Raw genomic sequence first — 9,340 nt, forward strand, 5'->3', positions numbered from 1 at the left:
CTTCCATCTTCACTTGTAGCTTCGCAGAGTCTAACTGCTCCCTCACTGATAGCTGTCAAAGTGAACAAGGCAAACATATCAATCAGAGCCTCAGTGACCCAAGAATTATCTCTTGGCCTTACTTATAGATTTGGGGCAATTTTTGTCAACAATAAAAACATCACAGGTTCCAGGAAACCTCTCACCATCGCTACCTCAACACTCTACACAGATATTGGAATGTAACAAGCAGCCTATTTTTTTTTTCAATAATGAAGACTTTTCCTTTAGATAATAAGTTCCCCAAAGGCCACAGAGACACAGAAGATGAGCAAACAAATAAACAAACAAACAGGAAGAAAACCCCTCCTGTCAAAAAACCTAAAGAGAAGCGTAGTTTGTAAGGAGCCCAGGCTAAAAGGACTCATTAGCCTTTGTCCTCAAAGCCCAGAATTGTCTGCCTCAACTCCAACCCAGTTTTGACTCCATTGTGAACTCTGCATCCTTACTTCCTGTTTCTTCCGGAGGCCCTGGCCTTTGTGCTACAGTCATCTCAGATTACAGGTCCCGGGGTGACTAAGGCCTGGGAAGGTGATAAAGCTGAGCTAAAAGTTTGTTACTGGAGGGGGAATTTCCAAGTGAAAACACATCAAATATGTTACCAAGGTCAAACTGAGGGAATGCCAAAGCACGAGTGGCCCACTCTGCCAAACAAGGACAGTTGTTTTTTTGTTTTTTGGTTTTTTTTAATGGTGCTTACCTTGGGTGTGCCCTCCTGAGGGGCCTGCAAAGCTTTCTTTTTCTTCTTTACTTTCTGGCCAAGGAAGACTAGAACATTGACCAGAGTTTTACATGCAATTCTACCTATTGTTTTTAAATTATCTGTATTATCTGTAGGCCCCGATAGCAATCAATCAAGACATAGATACTTGTTATATCCCTGCCTCAATCCCATGCCATCTGCTTCCAATAACTTCTATCAAGCTACCTGCTGTCCATAATCCCAAATACTTGCTAATGTTCTTCATCTGGGCCGGATTCTCCATCCCGCCAGCCATGTGCTTCTCCTCCAGCTAACCCATGGCAACCTTCTTCTCCTCTCTTCAGGTCTCCCTCCTTCCTCCTCTTGGCCGTCCTTTCTTCTTCCCAGGATTCCTCTCTCTCCTAGCCTTACCTATCTCCTTTGCCCTGCCCAGGTGGGATGGCTTTTTATTAAGCAAAAGGTGGGTCACAGAGACAGCAAACTGTAATTAGCATCAAAATACATCAGATCATCCCCCCAACATCTACCTACACAACAGCTGATCTTTTTCAGAGATTTTATCCTTTGATGACACTGAGCAGGAGGTTCCTTAGGAAATGTCCACATGTGCATATGATGTATTTTGACCTTTCACCCTCTGCTGTCCTTTGACACCCCTCTCCCTCCATTCCCACGTCTGTCATAGCGCCCTTCTTTTACTTCCTCCACCCGTATCCCACATATGAGGAGAAGCACGTGGTCCGGATCTGTGTGAATCTGGCTGATTTCCCTCTGGGCCACACAAGCTGGACAGGTCCATTGGGCAGCTCCGTAAGTTCTTCTGAAAACGAGGACATTTCATTCTTTAAGTCAAGGTAGAACATCCCAAGAGGGTCCCCACTGATTCCCTCCTTCTCCAAAGCACACTACTCCTATCAGAGGGAGCACGTTAATGTACAGAATACCCCGTTCATTTTCAACTTCATTTGTTTTTTTCTTTTTCTTTTTTTTTTTTTTTTTTTTTTTTTTTTTTTTTTTTGGTTTTTCGAGACAGGGTCTCTCTGTGTAGCCTTGGCTGTCCTAGACTCAATTTGTAGACCAGGCTGGCCTCGAACTCACAGCGATCCACCAGCCTCTGCCTCCCGAGTGCTGGGATTAAAGGCGTGCGCCACCACGCTCGGCCCTCATTTGTTTTTTTCAAAGTCACATTTTGCGTAAAATAAACCCCAAATAACTCCATGAGACCGACTCATAGCAAAACTTACTGTTTTGTATCAACTGACTGTTGCTATAAAGTGGAAATGTAGCTACGGGTGGTGGGTTTTATCTGGTAAACCCTCTTAGCACCTCAGGAAACAATGTGTCAGTTGCCGGATTATTTTAAGGCTGGGGATCCAGTCAGAGGTGGAGTGCTCGCCAGGTGGCACGAAGCCCTCCTCTCAATGCTCAGCGGTGTGTTTGGTCAACTTCCATCTCCCTCCTGGAATCCTACCCTAAAACCACCATACTGTGAAGAAGCCCAACAGGCCGCACAGAAGTCACTAAGTAACAGGACAGCCCTGCCATCAGCAATGCAGCTGCGTGGATGAGCCCCAAACTACATGACATCAAACAGAACAATCTAAGTCCATAGACTTGTGAGAAACAATCATTACTGTGGTGTGGGATTGGAATGGCCCAGGGTTATGAAGGAGACAGCAGGAGTTGGTTCCCTTCCCTCTCCCAACCTGCACCATAAACTCGGCTTCCCCCACCATCTACCCTTGTAAGACTCCATTACCTTGACACTGCGGCATGGTGGTGCACGCCTTTAATCCCAGCACTCAGGAGGCAGAAGCAGGCAGATTGCTGTGAGTTCGAGGCCAACCCGGTCTACAAAGTGAATCCAAGTAGCCAAGGCTACACAAAGAAACCCTGTCTTGAAAAAAAAAAATTCAGGCTTCACAAACGTCACAGGTTTGACCTGATAAGATTCCCCACTTCCACTCCCAACCCTGGAGTGTGCAGATAAAGTATCTTCCAACACCCCTGCCCTGGCCAGCTGTAAATGGCCCCACAAACCTTACCTTACCCCAGAGATCCTGGCCACCTCCCCAGGGGCATAAATGCCTACTTCCCACCCCCCTAGTAAAGGGACCAGTTCTCCGAAGCTGATCCCAGACAGCTCTTTGCCTTCTCGCCGATGCGCACTCACCCACCCGAGCCAAGCTTCACTCCCTCCAGCCCCGCCCGGTGTGGATACCCATGAGGAGAAGTAGAAAGAGAACGGCACCACAGGCCTTTACGTGAAGTGTAGGGAGATTTCTTACGTAGCAAGAGACAACCAAAATTACCTGTAAGGGGCCATCTTGAATTTAGACTCACGTTATAGGGTTCTAGGCCAGCCCCTGTGATCAATCGCTCTGTCCAGTCTCATCGCTCTTATCTCTCCTGAGGGAGGCACTGTAACTTTGCAGGTCAGAACATGGGGTTTGGAGCCGGCCAGACTTAGATCAGGACCCTCTGCCACATACAGCTGTGCAAGCTTGGTCTCCTTATCTGAAAATGGGTGTCAATATTACTTATCTCCTCGGGGAGCATATGAGGGCTAGAGGCTTCGTGTCAACAAGTGCTTAGCGGCGCACTTCCCGCACGGCTTCGTGCTCAGAGCACACTAAAGACTTGTCCAACTTGTATAGTTGCACTGCTTTGTCTTGCTTGTTACATTTATCCAGTAGAGAACAGTTTCTGCAAAGCCATGATAGCATGGATATACACACTCTCAAAGAACTGGTGTTTTTCCTGAGGGAAGATATGCAAGCCTGGACAAACAACGCTGTGTCCTGAGCTGAGTCCCAGGCTCCGCCACGGTTTTTCTTCTGAAACCCAGCAGTCACTGAGAGAGCACAAGTGCCCGAATATAGACCGAGTCTACTGCATAAACACCATCCCCGCAGGCCACTCTATTATACTCCCAAAACTCCTGATTTCTCTTTCAAAAATGCTGGGAAAGGAAAAAAATGTAACTACGTTAAAAAAAATTACATGACACAGAAATTATGTAGGTTATGGAATCAGACAGGCCTGGAATCTAAATCCAGCTCTAGAGTAGCATAGACACCTGGCAGGATTTTTTTTTCCAAGACAGGGTTTCCCTGTATAGCCTTGGCTGTCCTGGAGCAGCTTTGTAGATCAGGCTGGCCTCAAACTTGCAGTGATCCGCCTGCCCGTGCCTCCCAAGTGCTGGAATTAAAGGCGTGTGCCACCACTGTCCAGCAACCTGGCAGGATTTATAAGGAGGAAAAAAAATGATATAAAAATTAAACCTTTCTATGGTGGAGTTGGAGAGATGGCTCAGCACTTAAGAACACTGGCTGTTCCTCCAGAGGACCAGGGTTCAATTCCCAGCACCCACATGGCAGCTCACAACTATCTATAATGAGATCCAGTGCCCTTTTCGGGTATGCAGGCGTACATACAAGCAAAACTGTGTACTTTATAAATAAATAAATCTTTAAAAAAAACACACACAATCATTCTGTGGGATACAGCATGGTTCACACCAGATGCTCATGTTACTCCAGTCTCCCCCCTTTCCAAATGTTAGATATTCAGGGACAAAAAAGGGTACTGACTATTAAGGAAACTATCATCAGAGAGAACAGGCTGAGGGCAGAATAGGGGAGAATCGTAGCCAGTTACACCCCAGGCAAAGGACTAGTATCTAGAATGCATGAACCACAAAATAATTTTTAAAAATTAATTTTCAATCAATAAATAAGCCAGTGAATGAACAAGGAGTTCTAAAAAAAAAAAAAAGGAATAATAGTGAGTAGAACATACTTGAGAAAGTGCCCACCATCCTTAGCCATCAGGGACATTCAAATTAATAGTGCTATAAGACTCCATCACACCCTGGTCAGAATGACCATCAAGAAAATAAATAATAGTGAATGCTGACCAGGACATGGGGAAAGAGAAAGCTTTACTAACTCCTGATATAACGCAAGTTTGCGTAACCACAGTGGAAATTAGTATGATTATTTCTCAAAAAAACAAAAACAAAAGCAAACAATTTAGAACGATCACATGACCCAGCTATCTCATTCCTGGACATATAGCCAAAGGACTCTTTTTTTAAAGATTTATTTATTTATTATTATGTATACAGTGCTCTGTCTGCACGTACACCTGCATGCCAGAAGAAGGCATTAGATCACATTACAGATGGTTGTGAGCCACCATGTAGTTGTTCGGAACTGAACCAGGACCTCTGGAGGAACAGGCGGTGCTCTTAACCTCTGAACCATCTCTCCAGCCCTCTTTTTTTTTGGGGGGGGGGCGGGGCAGGAGTTCGAGACAGGGTTTCTCTGTGTAGCCTTGGCTGTCCTGGAGTCACTATGTAGAACAGGCTGGCCTTGAACTCAGAGATCGGCCTGCCTCTACCTCACTGGGATTAAAGGCGTGCGCCACCACAGACCCAGGGCCTAAGGACTCAGGTCTTGCCAGAAGGATACTGGCACACACACTGCTGTGCTGCTCCCAATAACTAGGAAATAGAACCAGCGTATCAACAGATGAATGCATATTGAAAGGGAAATAAGGTGGAATTTATTCACCCATAAGAAAAAAATGAAACCAGCTGGGCGTGGTGGTGGTGCAGGCCTTTAATCCAGCACACGGGAGGCCGAGGCAGGTGGATCGCTGTGAGTTGGAGGCCAGCCTGGTCTACAAAGCAAGTTCAGCACAGTCAAGGGTGGTATATGGAAAAACCCTGTCTCAAAAAAGAAAGAAAGAAAGAAAGACAGGAAAGACAAGAAAAATGAAACCAGAGCTGGTGAAAGAGCCTAGTGGGTAAAAGCCTGGTGGCCTGAGTTTCATCCTTGGGAATCACAGGGTTAAAAAAGGAGAAAACCGGGGCTGGAGAGATGGCTCAGCGGTTAAAAGTGCCACCTGCTCTTCGAATGGTCCTGAGCTCAATTCCCAGCAACCACATGGTGCTTCACAACCATCTGTGATGTGATCTGGTGCCCTCTTCTGGCCTGCAGGTGTACACGCAGGCAGAAGACTATGCATAATAATAAAGAAATAAATCTTTTTTTTTTTAAGGGAGAAAACTAACTCCTTTAGCCTCCATATTCATACCATGGTACTTGGGTGTTCATCACACACACACACACACACACACACACACACACACACACACACACACACCACAAAATGTAAAAAAGAAGGAGGATAAAGAAAAATGAAATCATGACATCTGTGGGAAAATATATAGAAACAGAAATTATTATCTTATTACAAAGAATCCTAGACCAAGAAAGACGAATGCAACACCTTTCATCTCATGTGAACTGCATGTGTGTGGGGGGGGGTATAGGCCATGAAACTAGAAAGGAGGCCATAAGAAGAGAGATGACTTTAAGAAGCTAAGGCCAGCTACACGAGAAACCCGATCTAAAACAAAAACAAAACAAAAAACAAAAAAGAGGAAGAGGAAACCTGGGACATGGAGGAGGAGCTGGTGGTCCAGGGAACCAGCCAAGGGTGGGCAGAGAGATGGAGGTAAGAATGGAGGGAAAGGATTAACAAATATCAAACATGCATAATATACATGGAGAGTCCATGGTAGAGCCTATTACTTTATATACTAATGTAAAAACTAACCTTTAAGCCGGGCGTGGTGGCGCACACCTTTAATCCCAGCACTCGAGAGGCAGAGGCAGGCAGATCGCTGTGAGTTCAAGGCTAGCCTGGTCTACAAAGCCAGTCCAGGACAGCCAGGGATACACAGAGAAACCCTGTCTCAAAAAACCAAAATGAACAACAAACAAACAAAAATCCTAACCTTTATAAACTAACCTTTAAAAAAAGTACTGTATATTACTTTATATACTAACATAAACAATGGTAAGTGTGTTGGCTGCCACTATCTGTAGCAGCCCTGCTGATTCCATCTGCACTCTCCCTGCCTGTGCCCACAGCGTCATTAGTCATAATTCCTGTGACCCTCTGTCCTCGTTTCATGCTACCTGTGTCTGTTGACACTAGCAGGCCACCTTTGTTCTGTTTACTCATCCCTGCTATCCAGACACTTCCTTCCTGGTAGATGAATTCCCCCACATGAGCCGTGACTAAGGCCCATCCACCCATGTCCATCTTGACATCGTGTCCCTCTTCTATGGCACCGTCATGTTCACATGGGCTCTCGGCCGAGCTCCTCTGGCCTTGAGCTAGCCAGACACGGGGGTGTGCATCAGAGAAGAAAAAGGACAGGTTCTCATGCCCCAGGAAGCCAAGGGTGAGCCAACGGTCAAATACCAGGGAAAGAAAAAAATAAAAAATAAAAAACCACTCTAGAGCCTAAGACAGGAAAGTCGTCCTCGGGCCTGGAGAGAAAATCCACTGCTCTTGCAGAGGACCCAGGACCAGTTCCCAGCCCCCACACGGCTGTTCACAACCACTGGTAACTTCAGTTCCAAGGGATCCAACCTCTCTCTCTGACCTCCTCCGGCTCCTGCACACACATGGCACACATAACTATACTCGGGCACACACACATACACACACACACACACCACACACTCACAAATGCCGTAAGTGACTTTAAATTAGCCTCGTAACTGAAGTTGGGATCAAGCATAGGGTGCGAAGAGCAGGAGGAGCTGCCTGGGAACCGCACAGACGTTGCGTTATTCACCCTGAAGGCCTTAGAAGTCAAAACTGACTGATGAGGAAGGCAAGGGAGGATTGCAGACTCTTCCATGCTCTGACTTCTGCAGTATTAGGTTGGCAGCTAGCTGCTTCTGATGATCCTGTTTACGCTCCAGTGCCCCACACTGGCCGTTGGGGGGGGCGGTTAGAGGGTGAAGCCAAGTCTGTATCGTCCCACATAAGAGACAGCAGCACTTCATCTGCACTACCGAGGTGTTCATGCTATTACCCAACACCTGCTGCCTCACCAGATGCTGTTTCCTCATGAGCCCTTCTCTCTGAGGAGCTCACACGTGCTCCGGCATACGTGTCACGGGGAAGGGCCTGAACTGTTCCTTCAGGATGACATTCCTACAGACTCTGCCCATCACTGTTCTGCAGAGGCGTGTCTCATCGCCTAACTAGCCTGTAGGCAAGAGTCAAAGCTCGGCCCTCGCCCAGTGCTGCTTTCCGGTAAGAGTCGGGAATGTTTATTTACACGCAATTCACCGCTTCTTCCTTACGTTCCAGACAGCTGGTAGCAGCTGATAAAAAAAAATGCCAACTATGCTGCTTCTGCGAGGCTCAGGGCTTCATCAAGCGCGGCTGCTCCCTGAAGAAGGGGCTTTCCCAACAGTCAGTGCCTAGTAATTGACTGAAGGTGTCATATGCTAGGCACCCTGGGAAGGCCGCTGTACGCGCAGCTCTTTAAGTCCACAGTGCCTTGTCTGAGGTGTTTCATGTCTGACAGAGCCAGATTTTCAGCTCCTGTCGAAGCCTATGCGCCACCAAGGTGCCTAAAACCAGGAAGGTTTTTGTAGAGAGTTATGTAACAAGTTTACTTTTAGAGCTGTTTTCAGAAAACATCCAAGGAGCTTGTTCCCCCCACCCCACCCCCTCCCCACCCACCCCCACGGTTCAGGTTTCTGCTAACACCATAAAGCCTTGACTCCCTCAAGGGATTTTCCAGTTTCTGCAGAGCATCTGACGGGCAACTTGGAATAAGTTAAAAGAAACAGAATAGAAAAATCTGGAAGAAAAAAGAAAAAAACCTCAGAAAATGAAAGGGATACTGTGGCCACTCCTTGCCCCAACTTTCTCGGCAACAAAAAAGTCCCAGTTCCTTAAGCCACTCACCTCTTTGTTAACATCTTCCTAGATCCTTTCTTCACGTTGGCTGGGGGTCGGGGAGCTTCTTGCTTGCTTCTTTGTTTATGGAGGTTTGTGAATGTCTTTTTTTTTTTCTTTTTAAGGGTTTGAACCTTTCCTGTTTGTTTCACTTTTGGAGACAGTGTCTCAACATGGCCCGTGGCAGGTGGCGAGCCTGGCCTCCTCATCCTGCCTCTGCCTCTCAGTGCTAGAATCACAAGCATGTGATACCACAGTGCAGGAAACTGAAGCCAGGCTTTTCTGCATGCCAGGCAAACACTCTACCAGCTGAGGTACGGCTCCTCTGTCAGCATGAATGTTCTTTGTGAATAGCAACAAATAGATGAGACATTTCTTATTCCAAGATAAACACAGTCAGACTTCAAGACGTGCAACTGCAATCCCAGCTCTCAGGAAGCTGCAGAGAGGATGTGGGATTTGAAGCCAGCCTAGGGTACATAGCAAGATCCTGCCTTGAGTCCACTGTATGGGAAAGCCTTGTCCACCCAACTGTGATCAAAGGAGCAAAAAAAGACCCAATTCAGAACAAAAACAAAAACAAAAACCTGATGTAGCAGACAAGCGGTGGTTATTGATTGAATAAAAAAACTCAGAGCCAGGTCTTCGAGGTGGTACATGCCTTTAAATCCCAGTATTCAGAGAGGCAGAGGCAGCTGTGAGTTTGAGGCCACCCTGGTCTACAAAGCCAGTCTAGGAGAACCAAGGCTACATAGAAACTCTGTCTCGAGTAAACAAACAAACAAACAAACACCTCAGGGCAGGGAAAGGTGATAT

At 46.6% G+C, this 9,340-nt stretch overlaps 1 long non-coding RNA gene across 2 annotated transcripts; it reads right to left on the reverse strand.

The window, feature by feature from the left end:
- Positions 1-928: 928 nt before the first annotated feature.
- Positions 929-8,713, reverse strand: LOC311607609. 2 transcript variants are annotated; one of them, XR_014782659.1, is made up of 4 exons: positions 8,534-8,713; positions 3,086-3,259; positions 2,502-2,635; positions 929-1,562 (listed from the first exon to the last, which is right to left on the reverse strand). It is a non-coding gene; the product is annotated as an uncharacterized lncRNA (long non-coding RNA). The 2 variants fall into 2 exon arrangements; XR_014782658.1 differs by lacking the exon at positions 2,502-2,635.
- Between the last annotated feature and the right edge of the window lie 627 nt (positions 8,714-9,340).

The sequence above is a fragment of the Acomys minous genome (assembly GCF_964271855.1).
Source record: "Acomys minous genome assembly, chromosome: 10".
NCBI lineage: Eukaryota > Metazoa > Chordata > Mammalia > Rodentia > Muridae > Acomys > Acomys minous.